Source organism: Sus scrofa, chromosome 3, assembly GCF_054392235.1.
Source record: "Sus scrofa isolate SSC_HxYL_T2T_F1_AM1 chromosome 3, Sscrofa_HxYL_maternal_Yorkshire_Landrace_v2.0, whole genome shotgun sequence".
NCBI lineage: Eukaryota > Metazoa > Chordata > Mammalia > Artiodactyla > Suidae > Sus > Sus scrofa.
Genome location: NC_139385.1, coordinates 135,347,721 through 135,366,494, shown reverse-complemented (window position 1 = coordinate 135,366,494; position 18,774 = coordinate 135,347,721). Strand labels below are relative to the sequence as shown.

The 18,774-nt window shown below is 39.4% G+C and overlaps 1 long non-coding RNA gene across 1 annotated transcript in view; it reads left to right on the top strand.

The window, feature by feature from the left end:
* The first annotated feature begins 1,328 nt into the window (after positions 1 to 1,328).
* The window catches only part of LOC110260054 (uncharacterized), a 343,554-nt gene continuing 326,108 nt past the window's right edge, over positions 1,329 to 18,774 (top strand). The window contains exon 1 of the long non-coding RNA XR_014839814.1: positions 1,329 to 1,455. This is a non-coding gene — a long non-coding RNA (uncharacterized LOC110260054). The remainder of the gene's footprint in view (positions 1,456 to 18,774) is intronic.

Below are 18,774 nucleotides of genomic sequence, written 5' to 3'. Positions count from 1 at the left end.
GATCCCTCCCTTGCTGTGGCTCTGGCATAGGCGGGTGGCTACAGCTCCAATTAGACCCCTAGCCTGGGAACCTCCATATGCCATGGAAGTGGCCCTAGAAAAGCAAAAAGACAAAATAAATAAATGAATGAATGAAAAGGATGATCTTTAACACCTCGTTAACTGTTAACAGTTCACAAAGCTCAGACTGGCCCCCTCTCCAGTAGAAGCGTATGTTCTAATACACAAGATAAACAAATGAAACCATTAACCATCACAAAGACTGCTAAAGGGAAGTGGCATGAGTGAGACAGAATGAGGTAGTCTCGGGTATAGGAAGCGAAGGGTGGCCACTTTCATCTGGGGGACCTGGTAAGTTTTCTCAGAGAAGCTGGCATTTGAAATGTATTTGAAGGATGGGCTGAATTTCTAACACGGAGATGAGGGTTGGAAAGAATGCCAGGCTGAGGAACATGTGTGAGCAATGAAATGGAAAAGGGAGATGGTAAGATTTTTGAAAGTGACCAAAACAGGGGGTAAATTGCATGATTTCGTAAATGATGAGACCAGAAGCAATCATTGTGGCCAGATTGTGTGTAGATATGATGGTGAGATTTAAACAGAGGGGACAAGAAACAAAGAGAGAAGTGGAATTTTTAGTGCTTAATTCTCTATCATGCTGGGGATACTGAGCAGGTAGGTAAAAGTCACTGAAAGGGACTGACATTTTGAAGACCAGAAAGAATGTGATACCTGAAAAAAGACGTTATCAGAATTATCCCACCAAACTTTGGTATTGACTGAAATTTTTTATAGCTTACAGGGACTTCAGTTATGTCTGCACCTTCTCATGCACTATCAAAAATTGTGAAACCCACACTGTCTCCTTTTTCCCACTTTAAGCTGGAATGAACATGGTTCTGGGGAGACCAGGAGGCCTGGCCCAATGCGAGTCACCAGGAGCTGACGTCGGTGAGGCTGTTTGGGCTCCCAGCCACGCAGGGGGTAGGAAGCACTTTAGAGAATGCACAGCCTGGCCAACCTCCAAATGATTGTCTTTCTCCAAGCCCCACCTTCCAGAGCAGGACCTGAGGCGTTCTCAGGAAGAAGTTCACTGAAAGGATGAAGTATATCCTATAAAATGTATCCTCTAAGATGACTCAACAAGAGGATCCTAGGAGGTTGCACGTCTCCTGAAGTGTGTCCTGGCTGGTCCGTTTTCATTCAACGGGAGGAGGCTATGAGGCATGATGGCAGCCGTTCGCTGTCATTTGTGCACGTCCAGGCAAAGACCCCAACCTCCACTGCACGTGCCTGGAGTAAAACTCTGATGAGCTGGGCTGAGTTCTGAGGAGGGAAACCCTAGTGCCTTCGTGTGATGAGAATGGAGCAGTAGCAGCAACACTGGATAACTCTCAGACTCTTCAGGGCAAAGCGAGTTGTGTACCCCGTCCCTGGAGGCAGCTTGGAGAAAAGGCAGGTATCCAAACATTAGAGAATGAACAAGGTGTCTTTTGAGTGCTGGGTCTTTCTGTTTACTTGTCATGAAAGAAATGAGTTAAATTTTCCGTCTTGTTTACAATCGGGATAATGCTATCTTTATTACCAGGTTGTTGCAATAGCCTATGTAAAAAGTCTGGCACAGAAAAGATTGCAAAGATGACTATGACTTGGAGAAGCTGCTGTGTGGAAATTTGTTTTCTAAGTATGAAAAAACAAAAATAAAGGGAGAAGGAAGATAAATGTTTGTGGAGGGTGGATGGCATCCGTTTTTTCTTTCCTTCCACCGTTTTTATAAATGGAGACAATTTACACCATCCAGTTATTTGCTTTAAAGCTGTTGCTTAGCAGTTACTGAGCTTAAAAAATAGTGCTTCCCTAATGGCTGAACAGTCAATACTCTGTTCTGTGATCTTGCTAGCTGAGTATAGTTCAGGAAGATGAGTGTGGACCGAGAAAGTCCATCATGACAATGTAATCAGCATTCTTTGCCCGGTAGAACATTGGGGGGGGTTCGTATGTGACAGGTCTTTAAACTTTCTTGTGAGGTTCTGGAACACTGTTAATGATAGCTGAGTGTGGCAGTTAGTGTCTGCTAATGTAAGGCGTGTCCTACCCAGACCCTCTACAGCAGCCACCCTTACCCTCTGAAGGCTGCTGATTGGGAACGACTGTGGCTTGTTTCTAGCCAAGGGCAGGGCCAGCTGGAAGTCTCAGTGAGTGAATGCCCTGGGAAGAAGTCCTCGGTCAATGATGGGCATGGGATTTATGCATTATACCCCTTGGGTAATTCTGAGTTGTTTTTTATGCTGTCTCATAGAATGCCCTAGAAGACTCGCACTTCAATTACCCCCAGGGTTAACTGACTCCTAAATCTTCTGTCGAGTGTCATCCTTTCCCAGCCTCTTCCCCACTCCTCTCCCAGTGGTTCCTCATATCATCTCCCACATAAACTAAGGCTCGTCTCGGATCTGCCCCCAGGTGGACACACTCCAAGGTGCATTTTAGCTTCTTCCAGGTGATTGCACTGATGAAGTTTGTAGCGTAAGGCCCAGAAACAAAATTTTTTACTAAGTAGAGCAAGTCCCTCGGACTTGAAGTGACTGAAGGGATGGGATACAAGTCTTCTAGCAAGTCTGGGTGGTGGCACTGCTCACAGCTGGCACCCAGTCAAGAATGGGGAGCACAGCACAGCTTTTATTGGAAGTAAAAAGCTAGGGACTAAAACATGGGACTTGGAAGGGAGAAGCAACCATTATCCAGATGACATATAAAGGGTACTGTTACTGAAAGTGGGGTCTGGCTGTTCCTCACTCTACAGATGAACAGGAAAGGAAAGTTGGCTTTATTTTGAATGCCGGCAACTGAGGGGGAGGGCAGACTCCTGCCCAAAAGGCTGACTCCCCTCCTGTCCGTGGGCAAGAGTTTTACAGGCAGGCGGAGGGGGGTAAATTCCAAACCAGCAAATCAGCTCTGACAATCATCTTGAAATTGGTCACATGGTGGTCTGACCAACATCGTCTTGATGTTTTAAGTATAGTGAATTTTCAGTTCCAGGGTCATTTTGTTCTCATTTCCTTGAAGCCAGTTCTTAGAATTGTAGCAGCTGATGTCATGGCTACAGTCTGGTCATCATGTAGTCAACTCCTTCCACCTGGTAGGGGTTTTCGTCTCCATAAGGCAGCTCAGAATATTATCTATAGCCCTTCAGAAGAGGCATAAAGTCCGTGAGTTTGCTTAATGACTGAACTAATATTATTTGGTCTCATTTGCCTGCTTTCCTTTGTTCCTGCATTTTCTCACTTCTCTGATTAAACCTATCCTTTGATGAAAGCTTTTCTTCCAACAAAAGGCAGATGGAGGACAAGGAGAGGAAGGACCACAAGGTCCTGCTTCTCTTCAGTACTCTCTCCTTTTCCGAGAGCGCTAGGCTGGGCACCAGGGTTTATCGGAAGGGCTGGGTGGGATCTTGGGGTAACAGACAAGTCATGAGAGGTAGAGCCGTGTGTCTACATGGCCTGGGCTCCTCGCCAGCTATAAGTGTAGACAGTAGGTTGCATTACTCAAGCCTGACCCTAAGCCTTCTTGTGCGCATTTCTTCATTTAATTCTACCAAAGACAGTGAAGTAGATATAGTACCCTTCATTTTATACGTGAAAAAAAAGCCCTGAAGTTTTAAGAATTTAAATTACTTTCTCAAGGTCATCTTCCTGGAAAGGGTAGAGGAACATGACTGACACCCAGTTCTGATTGGCTCCATAGTTCCTGCACCTTTTGGTGAAAATACAAAGTAAGCAGAATCTCCTGGACTTAACCTGTGTGGGTGCCATTTCTCAAAAGGATTGGCCATAAAGTGATCTGGGGATCCCAGCTATTACACTACCTTTTACTGTCAGATCTATGTCTGTGTAGAGGATTCGCAGGACTGGCTAAAGAATTAAAGCACAAGTTTGATCACAAAAGGGATGATTTTTGAGGTGCCAAAAGCCAGAGAAGGTGTAGGAAGCTGATGTACCATTAACAGTTATGCATACATTGCTTCTTGCTACTCAGATATTAGAGGCATTGGCCAAATTTATGCAAGATTCCATTGATGGGGAATACATTACGGTTATTTTGTTCCAAAAATTTACTTTTATTGTGAGGCATAATATGCAAAAATAATGATGAAATATATAGCTTATAAATATTTATTAAAAAAACACCCAAACCCAACCTGGGAGTTCTCTTGCGGTGCATTAGGTTAAAGATCGAGTTTTGTTACATCAGTGGCCCAGGGGCCCAGGTTGTTGCTGTGGCATGGGTTCAGTTCCTGGCCCAGAAACGTCCACATGCCACAAGTACACCCCCCCGCCCCAGAAAAAAGAAATCCACAAAAAGAATTGTAAAATAAGCGTCCACAAAACCTCCATCTGGGTCGAATCACTGAATATTACGAACACCTAAATACCCCACATTTACCCCTCAGGATTATAACACCCTTCCTGTCTGCTAGCCATATCTTTATCCCAGCAATGTATTATGGCCCTCATTTATGGCCTTCCTTTTCTTTTTTTAAAATAGTGGTAATGATTACTTCTTCATGCGAGTAGGCTATAGCTTAATTTTTGCTTTTGAGCTTTATATAAATGCTGTACGCAGACTTTCTTGCACTCTCAGTATGAACTCAGTTTTTTAGAAAAAATTAACCAGTGATTTTAGAGACGCTGAAGAAAGGGAGCCAGCTGGTTCAGGACATATCCCTTAGAGGACTTATGTCCAGAAGACATATTATGTGTCACAGAGAATATAGAGAGACTTAATAGCCTCTTGGGAGGCCCTTATAGTTGTCATGATCGCCAAAGAGGATTTACATGGTTCTCTGTTAAGTGCATTGTGCTGCTTCTTCTTATGTCCAGGTCACATAATCAGTGCCTGGATCAAAAAAAGATTCACAGAGAGTGGGGTCTTTCCATTGTCAGCTGTTATCTCATAGGAAAAACTGGAGGAATGCTTAAGTTTTCCTTTTCCAGGAATGAAATAAACAATTTCAACTTTGATGCCTTGGTCCATACTTCTGTCTACCCAGAACATGCTGGGTAGTTGTTTCTGCCCCTGGAAAATTCTTACTTCATCTTCAAAGTTCTGCTCAAGTATCACATCTCAGATGAGACTTTCCACTATCTGCCTTTGGCGAAGGAGATAATCTCCTGAAATTCTTTACCACGACAGAGCATTTGAGCCAGTAATGCAGCAACATAATTATGTTTACCTGCAGGTCTTCTCTGCTCCGTGGTAAGAGACTTGAGGAGAGAGATGGCACCCCATTTATCTTCTCCCTTCTCAGTGCCGAGCATATAGGCATCCGCTCACTGTGGTTGACTCAATCAGTCAATCAATCAATGAAGAGATAGATAAAATCCTGTGGAGGGAAATTAATTAATGTCAGAGACATATTGCATCTTAAACCAGAAAGATGCGGCAAGGTTATAAATTATAATAGTCAAGTGGGGTTGGAGAAAGCTTCAAGAAGTGATGAATGAAGAGGAAAAACAGGACGAATGGTAGAGATACTTAGTCCAAGAACACAGAGATTGACACAGATGCAGTGTGAGAAGATTATCATTTTAGGCAAAGAGCTATTCATCTGGCCCAAAAAGGAAGCATCCAGACAGAGATGTTCTCCTTCATAACATGATTGCATTTAAGTAATTATTAATCTGAGAGAAAGCATTTTTTCCATAAAAACATGAATGGAATTTGTGTGTGTGTGTCTGTGTCTAAAGAGAGCTCTTTGTGAATGTGGAGAACATGCATGACTGGTCTTTTTGGGAAACTTGGAAACTTCTGGATGTTATTTGCTTTTAAATACTTGGGGAAAAACTTTCATAAAAATATGCTTTTATAACAGAAACTGTTTTAAGTTCAAACATTTCAGTTAATCTTTTTAAAGATTTCAGGAGCCTACATATTTAATCCATGCAACAGATCCTAGTGAAATGATAATTTAACATTATGGTGTACTTGAAGATGCCCTGAAAATTAAAGTGCAGAGTTTTTGATTAATCACATTCTTGCTTCTGAAACTGAGTGTTCTTGGAATCAGATGCCCTTGCTGTCAAAAATTAATGGTGAGATCCCTATTCAAGTGACTTCTTTTTCTTTTTCACTTCATTAGTAGTAATTCCCCCATGCCTCCCCCCACATGTCTTTCTAAGTGCTGCAGCATGGTGTGTAATACCCACAGGGTATAGTGACAACAAATGTGATAACACTCATAAATACACGTGTTTCCATTCAAACAAAAGTGCTATACAAATAGAAAGAATGGTTATGACCTCTAGTTATGGGACTTGGCACATCAAGCTTCTACAATTTGCATGATCATGAAGCTTTGAAATGAACAAGGGCAATGTCTTATTTTGCTGAGCAAGGATAGAGAGGGTAGCTATTGTGTCTAACCTAAATCTTAGGTTTGGCACTGATCTCCCTGGCAGATTTTTTATTCCTGTTGCCCAAATTATCTCAAAGATGTATTTCATTCTTTTACATTATATGCATCTGTGCCCGTTCATTCTGGATCATGGTCAACTCTGTCATGTAGACTTGGAACCTAGGAGGTCCCAGCCAACCAAGTGATTGAGGATGGAGGAGTGGGTCTTACTGTTTTCTTCTCTGCACACTTCTCTGGCGCCTTCAAGGCCAACATCTAGCCCTTCAGTGGTAGGGACTTCTGCTCTAGGATTTTTATCCCACTTGGGCACCAACATTTGTTTGGAATAATGCTATATTTATTTATTATGCATCAATCATTTCATTTGGAACATGAATTCAAATGAAACATTCCTACAAGGTTTTGCAAACAAAACATGGATTTAAGACCAGTTTCATCAACCGCTCACCCCCTCTTGTTTATTAATTCATTAAATGTTTGTTGACCAGCTGTCATGTGAAAGATACTTCCTTAAGGTACTGAGCATACCCTCAAGGATAAGAGAGTTCTGTCTTAGTCACTAACCTTAGATATTGAGGTGAGGGGCTTTATGACAACTGTTACTTTGGAAATGCAGAGAGAAAAAAAAATGATTGAAGGAACAAAGCAGTTAATATTCATCTGAAACAGGGTTTTCAGTACATGTAACAATGAGACAATAGACTTGAAAATAGTAAACCTTCAGACAATACTTGTTGAATAGATTCTTTTCAGAAACAAACATGGCATTATTTTTGTGTGAATTTCAAACCTGCTTACCTGCCCCAAACCCTCCTTTCTTCTTCTCCATGTTGTCCTACATTTCACCATATTCCCTTATGGACTACTCCATGTCCTCTTTATGTATTACTCTATCCCTCTCCTCTCCTCTCCTAGAGTTTCTCTTCTGCTTCAGCCAAACCTTGGGCTGTCTCCTTGGATGGGGTACCTCCTTCATCTTCACTCTATCCTTGGTTCATTTCCTATCTCTCTTCTCTAGATGTTGATGGTACCCATCTTATATACAGTCTTTAAGTGAATCTGTAAGTAGTACATCACCAGCAGGCTTATAATCTGATTGCCGTCAGTGCCATATGGTAGAGCCCAGACTCATTAGCATTACATCTGATGGTTTGCAATGTGTTCCCTTCTGCAGATCTAGGCTCTATTATTATTTATACCCCACACCTCAACCAGAACCCTTAGCTACACGTAAATCTCATCACCATTCTCTAGTCGGCTTGTACTTTGCACCATATATTTTCATGTCCCTTGCTTCTTTGGACATGTTCTTATCCTCTAGAATGCTTTCACTGATTTTTACTCAAGAATTTTTTCCTTTATGACTCATCTCAAAGATAATCTCCAGGACGAATCTTTGATAATTCTTGTTATAATCAGTAGATCGAAACTTTTAATCCAGACAGTTCTTGCCCCTTTGCTTCCTCATGAAATGTGATGCCTCCTGCCAATCAGCATGTATCTCCCTTGCTGACCAGTATTCTCACACTTTGATGCATGTGTTTGCGGCTCTTCCGCCCGGAAGAGTCTCCCTTTCCCCTTTCTTCTTCCAAAGGACATCAAATACTCTTTGTGGATTCAATGATCAACTTCTTTATGACACTTTCACTGAATCCCCCCCCCACTTACTGAGGCAAAACGGGTTCTTTTCTATGTGAATTTCATGCTCATCTTACAGTGTAAATGAACTTCTACCTTGTATCTATTACATCTTGAAGAACTTATATTTATCCATCTCTGTCCTCTTACAAGACCATAAGCACCAGGAGGAAAGGAACTGTATATAATACATACACACACAAAAACATCCAGTGTGTGCCAGGCACTGCTCTAAGTGCCAAATATATATTTGTGGGTGAAACAGATGCATTTCTTGACCTCATAATACTTGATATTCTACTAGGAAGGAGAATAGAAACAACTTGGTATGTATGTATTTTCCCACTGCTCTCAGCAAACCATTCATCACTACTTACAAGACCCTGTTGTCTAGGGCACAATTCTAGGCAGCTCTGTGCTGGAGCTGAGCTCTAATTCATTGTTAAACACAGCCCTTATTAAATAGTAGGTGATATAAACGTACAGTTAAATAATGAAAGTGAAAAACAAAATTAATAGATACCCAAAACTCATCACTCAAATGTTTTCTTTTGTTTATTTACTATTGTATATGCACAGGAGGCAGCTGAAGCCACTGTATCTGTAAGATGGAAGTGCCAAATATGGATGCTATTGATCATCTCTTCTCAACTCTGCATGCATTGATACCTTGGTGGTTGATTGAAATTGGCCAAAGTGGGAATATTTACACACCAAAGTCAGCAAATGCTACAAATTGGCCCTTTCTCACCCCTCCTCAATCTATGGAAAAATACTTATCAGCACACACTGCTTCTAGGTAATACATGAAGTCAGAGTTGAAAAGTAGTTATAGTGTTTGGGGATGTGAAATGTTCCTGTGTAAGCAGGGGCAAAGATGCAAGAACAGCACTTTGTATTCTAGTGCAGATTCATAATTAAAAGGTAACTGGAAAGATAATTAAAAGGTAACCAAGAGAAACATTCTGTGCTTTGGGCCGAGTACTGTAATTAGGTTCAACACATGCTGTACCAGCTAGAGTAGAGTAGGAAGCAAGTATTGCATAATCTGAATGCAATGAAAATACATTGGCCAAAGCTAGTAGATATTTCTGAGGGGCTTTGCTATAAAGCAGAGAGCTACTCTCTCTCTGTCCATAAAAATTAGAGATGGACAAACATAATTAGTTTTATACATCCAGAATGCTTGAGGTTTAGCTTAAGGATACGTCTCCCAACTTTCACTTAGATAAAATTGGTACACATGTTTGGGCCAGTTTACCTTTAATACTCTTGAATACCCACTAGGCCTTCAACAATACTCTGGTGTTGTGAGTCACATTTCGTTTGCAGGGAAGGGGACTGGCACTAAAAGCATCAACAACTTGTCAGGTACTGAATACGGGAAATGTCTTGTCCCCATCCCCCTGTAAAGTGCAGAGTGAATGTAAGGAAAGAGAGGAAACTAAGACATACTGAACACATACTATATTTTGTTCATACCTTGTCTCGAATCCTTACACAGGTTTAAAAGTGGTATTATTTATTCTTACTTTATGGTAGTGAAATGGAGGCTTGGAAATAAATGAAGGAAACTTTTCCAAGATGACACTGAGAGCAAGTGGCAGGGCCAAAACTTTTTAAACATATATGCATTTATGACCCTTTCATAAGGATGCAATCACATTTCTTGCTTGTGTATTACATGCCAAGAGATGACCTGGATGCAGGAAAATGGCTAGCATTATACCATCCCTCTACTCCGAAAGCTTATGCTATCCTGTGGGAGGAAGAGAAGTCATTATAACCACATGGGTAAATGTTATTATAGAGACCAGCACATTAAGTTCACAAGAAGCATACTCAGAATGGTCTTCAGCGCTCAGTGAAAGCACCTGGCTGTACTCTAGTGTAAAACTTCAAGGACAAGCAGAAGTTTGGCACGTCAGATGGAACAGGGTGGGTGAGAGCATCCTAGACAGAAGGAATAATTGATGCAAAGGGCTGGAGTCAAGAAGAGCAAAGCAGGTTAATCATGATCAGACCTAAAATTGTATTGATCCCTCATTTAAATTAATTTATTCCATCAATCCCTTTCAGAAATTTATGAGTAGACATAGTTATCACAAATGAGATTCTAGGCATTGTATGCATTTCCATGTGCTTACAAGAATGTTTTTTTTTTTTTTTTCACCTTGACCATAGTGTTCCAAAAAAGGAAATAGTATGGTCAGATTCATATTTTAGAAAAACCACTCATTCTGTTTTGTTTAATAAGTAAAAATCTGATTAGTAACTCCCTTGTTTAAAATATGTTGTTCACCTCTTTCATGTTTTTTGTGAGAACTGACTGGATCATGTGTCAAAATCTGAATAGAGGGTCTGAGATGTAGTAAGTGGTCTTTTTGTTTGTTTAAAATTCCATGTGCTGTCTTTGGCTCTCCCTTAATCTTGTCTCTGGCCTCTAGCTACTCTCCTTCGGTGTTCAACATATCTTCCCGCTTGGAATATTCTTCCCCATGACGCATCACTTTCCTGAAGTTTACCTGGTGAACTCCTATTTGGTTTTCAGAAGAGCAGAGGTTGAACCAGAGCCAATAGCTGGAAGAATACCTTTCATCACTCATGTTTCAGGAATAGCAGTTTGAGGGGCTTAGGGGGAGCTTCTACAATGGGTCCCTTTTAAGAATCAACCAAAGGGAGCTCCCCAGTGGATTAAGGATCCAGCACGGTCATGCAGTGCTCAGGCCACTGCTGTGATGTAGGTTCCATCCCTGACTTCTGCATGCTGTGGGTGCAGCCAAAAAAAAAAAAAAAAAAAAAAAAGAGAGAAAGAGAGAAAATTGAAAAAGAATCAGTCAAATAAATAGTTGGCTGTCAATGATTACCAGGTCTAGAGATCGTGAGATCATAGGATGACGTGAAAATTTTTCTTCCCTGTTTTACTTGCTTACTTCCCACATTTCAGTTCCAGAGGGACCAGCCACAGAAGCGTGAGTAAGAGAGTAAATAAGGGGAAAAATAAAGATAATTAGATTTCTTCTGTCTTTATCTGTTTAAGCTAAGGAGAAAAGAGGCTTAAACTAATGATAATTAATTTACCCAAGTTGTCTTTCATATCTGGAAGAGGATGATTTTTTAATAGAATTGAGACTTTGGTGACAGTTAAAATTGACCATAGAACTTATCTCTTTTCTATGAGTAATCATAAAATTTGTGGAACTGCTTGAGTTCCTGTGAAAAATCACTTGAAAAAATTCCCTTATTGAATACATTTTAGGAGAAAAGTAAGAAACAAAGTACAGTTATATATTTACTATGTTCTATCAATCATACTTTTTCCAAGTCCTAAAAATAGAATTTTTGAATACCAAACTCTATAGGCTTGGTTTGAAATGGGGGAAAAATGAAAGAAGATGATAAATTCTTAGACACATAGCACTAAGGTAAAACGTGAGATTTGAATTTTCTTCAAGTGATTATGTTGGAAAAAAAAAGGGAAATGCATAATTCATGCATGACTCACCAAGACTGTATTAAAGATTAATCATAGAGGTCACAAAACAAAGATGCAGTGATTGGAAACTGAGAAAGATGGAGAATTTCAAACTACCTTTTTGTACATCTCACTTCATATATTCAGGACAATCCACCTTTTCAGCCCCTTCTTTCCATATCTTCATGCTGCATTTCAACTCCTTTATGGAGTAGGCCAAGCCTGGGTAGCTACCGCAGCTTTGCATTGTTATCTCTTGGCAAGCTGATCTCCTTCCTAATCCCTCCTCCAAGCCACCTTCTGCCCCACTCCAAGATAACCCAAACAAAATCTTCACTTCAGTTACCATGGCAACTCATTTCTCTCAGCCTTGCCTGACACACAGACTTTTGAGTCATGCTCTTCCCTTTACCAGGTGTATTTTCTCTCTCATTGCTGAGATTTCATTCCTCAAGAGTCATTTTTCTGTTCTCCTAACACTTTGTTCTTATTTACAATGAAGTCACTTGCCATTTTGCATTTTAACAGGGTCTCTCTGCATATCCTCACAGACTGTAGGTTTCTTTGAATAATAAAATGTGGGGGAGGGGGTTCGACTTTTACAAGCCCTTCCTAAGTGTCAGGAACAATTCTAGATGCCTTGCAGAACATCTTATTTAATCTTCAAAATGACCGTGTAACATATATTATCATCTGCATTTTATAAATGAGTTAACCAGCTCAGTAATTAATCAATTCTTCCAAAGGGATACTACTGGTAAGGATATAAACTGTGCCTTTTCTGAGTAAAGCTGCTGCTTTCACTATGTCAGCACATATTGAGATCATGAGTCAGAGTTTCTTTATTTTTGTGTCTGGACTTTGTACTTTCTAGGTGCTGTCTCTGGGTTGCTGTTTCTCCCTCTGACTCACTGCCTCTGCATCTTTCTCTCTGTGTTTCTTTCATTCTCTATCTCTTGTGGTTATTTATAAAGATTTTTCCATACATAGGAGTGTGTAAGAGGGTCACAAGAGGACTTCATTATGAAGAAAGCAGGAAGGACCAGCAGGGGTGTACATGATAGTGTGAGTAGGCATGGACAGAGACCTGCCATTATAATGACCAACAAATGTAACATCTGGCCAATGTGGTGCTGGAAAGCAGATTCAAGGAGAGGGCCTGTGTGTTCCAGCCCCCATCTGAGTAACACCAGGCACTTGGCGGGTAGGGAAGCATCTGTAGTTAGTTCACAGGTCCAGCCCATCAACCAGGACACTCACAGAGAACCAAACTCTGTTAAGATGGATAGACTCCCTGCATAGGGAGAGAGACACTGGTAAATATTCAGCCTATAAGCTTGGGTAGCCTTTCTACAACTCACTTTTCCCTCTTGTATAATGAAATTATGCAAGATTAGCCTTAGATTTGTTTTCTTGGCAAAAAAAAAAAAAAAAAAGGAGGTCCTGCTAAATAAATGACTATTTTTTTTTCCTTTGGTTTGATGTCTGCTCTAAGGAAAATAGGAGAATCTCCCATCTCATTAATGCTATGTTTCTCAAAGAGTCTTTACACCTGTAACTGTGACAGTGGTGTAACTGTGACAGTGGCATAACTGTTGAGAGAGATAAGATGTTTTGAAAATCAGGGAACAAGGTAACAATAGAGCTGAGGTATGATCCCAGGTCTCTTGACACTTAGTTGAATGTTCTTTCCATCACGTCTCTGTTGATTTGAAAAACAATACCAACAAAGAAATGGTATACAAAGAATCATCCTGGTTGAGTTCTTGACAGGGCTTCTACCCTGTGGATTTATTAACTGGAAGCTCAACACCTGGGCTATTTTTGATCACTTGATGGCCCTAGTGACAACGATTTGAACAGTTCAAAATGAGATTTGTTAGGGGAATGGCATCTCTTTTACATAAATCATGGTCTCAAACATTTTCAGCATTTACCTACATCAGGCATTCACCTGAAAGACTCTAAGAAATCATATATGAAAGCTGGTGTACTTTAAACTCCTTCTGAGTATTTGTGAAAATTGATGACAGTAAAGGACATTGCTTCTCAAGTTTAAAAGGTAAAGCTCTGAAAAGAGATGGAAGTGTCTTTTACTCAAGGTAGAAAGAATCCATTAAAAATGTTTCCTTATTTTCTCAGCATGCCTGATGTTGATAGTGTTCATTTATTCAGTTTTAAATGATGTTCAGAAAGTTGCCACTTTACAAATCCACACATTGGAATCTTTATAATTCTGTTTTTCAATTGATGTTCAAATTAGTGATAGGGATTTCTCTGAGATTAGATCTGGTATTTGTGATTGTGAATGTCCTCAGGTTCTCCAGTCCTCAATCGCCACCTGTTTAGTATCTAACTGCACAATCTGAGCTTCTACTCTACGTGTCTGTAAGGGGCCCTGCCTTTTACTGCATTCTCCTCCTTTAGTCTTTCTGCAATCATTGGAGTACTTCCACATTGCCGAAGTCAGTTTGGGGCATGGTTATAATATCCTATGAAGAGCTATCTGCTCTACCATTTGAAACAGTCAAACAAATGTCAACAACATAAAACAGGGCTTTGTATACGAGTCTCACAGTTTATCTGCTTATGTTCCCATTCCTGAGTTGGTTTGTATCTTATGTTAGCAGTGATTTCTATTTCAACAGCATTGTGTACTTTCTTTATATTATAGTACAGAGCAATTAATTTCTTTTTTTCATGTTAAAAGATTTTTTTCTGATTGTCAATTATTATGCTACTTATGTCTGTCTTTTGAAAATATAGGACATTTTATTTATTTATTATTTTTGTCTTTTTTTTTTTTTTTTTTTTTTAGGGCCGCACCTACAGCATATGGAGGTTCCCAGGCTAGGGGTCTAACCGGAGCTACAGCTGCCGGCCTGCACCAGAGCCACAGCAATGCCAGATCTGAGCCGTGTCTGCAACCTACACCATGACTCATGGCAGCGCCAGATCTTTAACCCACTGAGCGAGGCCAGGGATTGAACCCACAACCTCATGGTTCCTAGTCGGATTTGTTTCTGCTGTGCCTCGACGGAAATTCCAAAAAATATAGGAAATTTTATTATTGTGAATGGGAGAAGCCTCGATAATTGGGAATGCATCTTCAATTTGCTAAGACAATCTACATCAACTTCAACTCTCCCAGACCTGATAGAAGGTTTTTCCTGTTCACTCTAAAATCTTGGGCTGCCTCCCAATTTTATCTGATTTTTTACCTCTTGAATTATTTTATACTTTGATTTTTTATTTATTTATTTTTTTTACCTATAGCACTGCTCCATAAATAACTTGACTGTCAGTAGCTTTAATCAAGACTTATTTGCTAGTCTCAGTTCCATGGTTCTGCATCAGTCAGGGTTGAAACAAGAGACAGAAACTGCACAATATTTGGTACAGACAATTATAATAGAAAGAATCATTACTGCTAATTTTAAGGAGGATAACTATCAAGAGGCAAGAGATAAAGGGAAACCAAAACATGGAAATGATAAGCTTGGGAGGCGATAAACACTCCTTTCCAAGATTAGAATTCAGAACCCACAGGGGAAGGTATAGGTGCAGCTCTTTGCATATGTGGAAGTTCTCTATGTCATCTGGGCCATCATTGATCAGTAGTCACTGGACAGCAGAAAACACTTCTCTTGGGTACAGGGAGACCAAGGCTTGGGAACCAAATACTGGGGTGTCTGGAAGTCTCCCTAAACAGTGAAACACCAAAGGAATTTTTGCGTCTAGACAGTCAGCCCCTATATTACATTATGCTTTTTTATTAGCTCTGTTCCTTTAATAACACTTTCCCCATGCTAGAGTGAGCGGGCATCATCCATATTTTCTCTCTGTTTCATTGAGAAGCATTTTGTGAATTTTTAATAATTTTTTTAAGTCAAAAAAGAGAAGACAAATATGCTGTGGGAAGTGTCTATACCACTCATGTAAAGTAGCTGAAAACAATTTAAGCAAAGATTTGACCTTCTGAGAGCAATAAAAGCCCTATCTTCCATCATTCTAGTTTGGCCCATGAAAATCTGCCTTATTCAGCTAACCAAGAAGTATTTATTTTTTGTATACTCAAAAAGTATTGTTTTGTTGCCATTGAAGACATGGGAAAAATAAAGACATCAATCAACAAATTTACAAAAATTTGTCAGTTTTCAGAGCATGTGCTTGTCCCTACGTTCAAGACTAAAATATACCTTTTTTAAATCAAAAACTTCACACCAAGGAGGGTAAATGACATCCCACTTCCCCTTCTCTTCCCTTGCCAGGATATTTCTGGGTCTATATACCTTGTTTCCTCTTATCACAGAGGAGATACTGCCTCCAGCATTTTATCAGGCATACTGAATTAGATTCAGAGTCATTATTGGCAAGCAGCTAGCTATTTTGAATTGAACAAATTAATTTACATCTCCAAACCTGTTAAATGGCAAAATTATATCTAATTACCTGAAAACTGTTATGGTCACATATTTTAGAAGATAGCCTTCTTTATTTCCCATGCTAATGTCTACCAGGAACCCCATGACTTTCTTCAGCCACAGCATAAAAGGAGGAGATTGGGCTAAATGGACCTATAGGACACATGGGGTTGAAAGATTTCTGTATATTACATGAAGTAGTAGAAAACTAACATTAAGCAGACTGAAATTATACATATTTATAATCCTAGAATAACTACCAAAAATGTAAAAAAATAAAAGCATAGTTAACAAAGTGGATTTATAAAAATACTCAACGAAATATGAAAATAGAAAGGAAAACAAATTAAATCAAGATGACTAATAATAAAATGATTAAAATATGTTCAACCTTATCAGTGAAACAGATTAAATACTTAACAAGGAAAATGTTTACATTAAGAAAAAAATGACAAATCCCTCAAAGTCCAGACAGTTTATCCAATGAATTTCATCAGTCCATCCTCCTTTTAAAAAAAGGAGGAAAAGGGAACTCCTGGAGCCATTTTAAGATGCCATCCTAAGTCTGATGATAAAACCTAACCCAGGTATTATAAACAAAAGAAAGAAGGGAAAATATCTCCCATGAACACAGATTGCAAAAATCCTACAAAATAGCAAATAAAAAGTATCAGTATATAAACCAGATAATAAATCAAGACCAGAAAGTGTTTTTCATAGGAGTAAAACCTTGTTCTAAATTTTGGTATTTTTTTTAAAGGTAACACAGTGATTTTTTTAAATTTTAATATTTAAAAATTCTATTGGAGTATAGTTGACTTACAATATTGCATTAGTTTCAAGTGTACAGAAAGGTGAATCAGTTATACATATACATATTATCAATCCTTATTCAGATTCTTTTCCCATATAGGTTATTACACAGTATTGAGTAAATTTCCCTGTGCTATACAGTAATTCCTTGTTACTAACTTATTTTTAAAATTTTGAATAATTTATCATATTAACAGAATAAAAAAGACTAAATGATAATAGATGCAGAAAAACCATTTTTAAAAGGTAAAATATGATTTAAGCAAAACTCTCAGCAAAGTAGGAATGAGGGAAGTTCCTCAGCTAATAAAAGACATTTATGAAAAAGCTTCAGATAACATTAAACTCAATGGGGATTCTGTTTCTGTCTAAAGATATCATCCCTTCTTATTCCTTTTCCTCCACGTTATGCCTTTTCAACTAATCTCTACTTTTTCCTAAATAATTCTCTCCAAAAGTGTGTTTATATATTTTGTCTCTATATTTTCATTATTTTCTCTCAATGCCTCACTGTATAACATCTTCACCCATCAGTGAAATGCTGAAGAACTCAAACTTTTCAAATGGTCCACAGCATTTATTTTCTCATGCTTGGCAATCTCCAGTGATGGCTGCTCCTTCCTGGTTTCCTTCAGCTCGGGAATGATCCAGGCAGACTCTGGAGTCCTACTTTCATCAGTTGTAGCCGTATTTCCATATCTTTGCCATGTTACTTTTTCTAACCAGCAGGAAGGGAAAGTTCCATAAGACCAAATTAACCTGTAGGAAGGGAAAATTCCTTGAGACCAAAATAACTCAGCAGATTTAAGCTGTGCTCGTGTGATGTCAGCCAACAGGAGCAACAGGATTTCTTTCTATTGATTTGAATCTTCCTAATTTTTTTCCTCCTACCTAATTTGAGCTCCTTTCAACTAGACCTAGACCACTGCATTAATTGCCTCTTCATTAGCATGCTCACCAATGGTTTGATCTCTTCCAGTCCGTCATGCACATTTTAATCACGGGTCTGATCGGTGGACCTTCATCCCTTATGCTGCTTGCTTACCCACCCGTCTTCCATTATACTTCAGATAAAGAATGAACTCCTTACTGTAACCAACTTTGTGTGCCCAACAGAACCCTGACTGTGATTCTAGCTTATCTATAACCCTAATGTTCTAGCCATCTCCCCCCTCCCACTCCTGCCAGAAGTTCTTTGCAGTTATGTGTCTCCACTTGAAAATTCTTCTTTTCCCATTTTATCTAATTTATAATTTTTCCTCTGATTCAGCACAGTATCACTTTCTCAGGGAACACTTCCATGACCTTCCCAGCTATCAAGTATTCTCTTAGTATCTTGAACCACTCCTTTATAAAACTTACAAGAATAGAAGTTTTATATTGATGGTGTAATTCTTTTCATCATTCTCTCTCCCCAGCCAGACCACCTGCTTAAAGAATTCAGTGGCTTGAAGAATTCACCTGCTTGAAGAATTCAGGCCACTTGCTTAAAGAATTCAGAATTGTTGTGTTTATGTATCATTGTACTTGCTATTCTAGTTGTTATTCAAGAAGTGACTGTCTACCTGTCTTTCTGTCAGTATTTTTGCCTTTCTCTAGGCCTTGTTGAGGACTTCAAGGACTGGTGGTTTACTTGGTTTTCACAGTCCCTGAATTACGTAGTTTGATTGCCTACCTCTGTTACTTGATTGCTCCTCTTGGTAAACACCAGCTCCACCTGTGCTTGTTCCTGCTCAAACCTGGCCCCTCTGACCCATACCGTTTATTATAGTTCTTGTCAACTTAAAGACTCTTTTTCACCTTCAAAGTCACATTTTTTGAGGCACTTATTTAAAATCTTTAGGATAAGGGGCTTTCACCTGAGACACACTTAGAGCTCGCCTCCCAGCTCTCCTCATCACTGCATTCTTTGTGCCTTGATTCAGAGCCTGGCCTCCCTGCCTTTCCATGATCTTCAGGCAAGTTCCCTGTTTCCTCACTTGCTATTGCAACAGTAGGAACTTACACCTGTT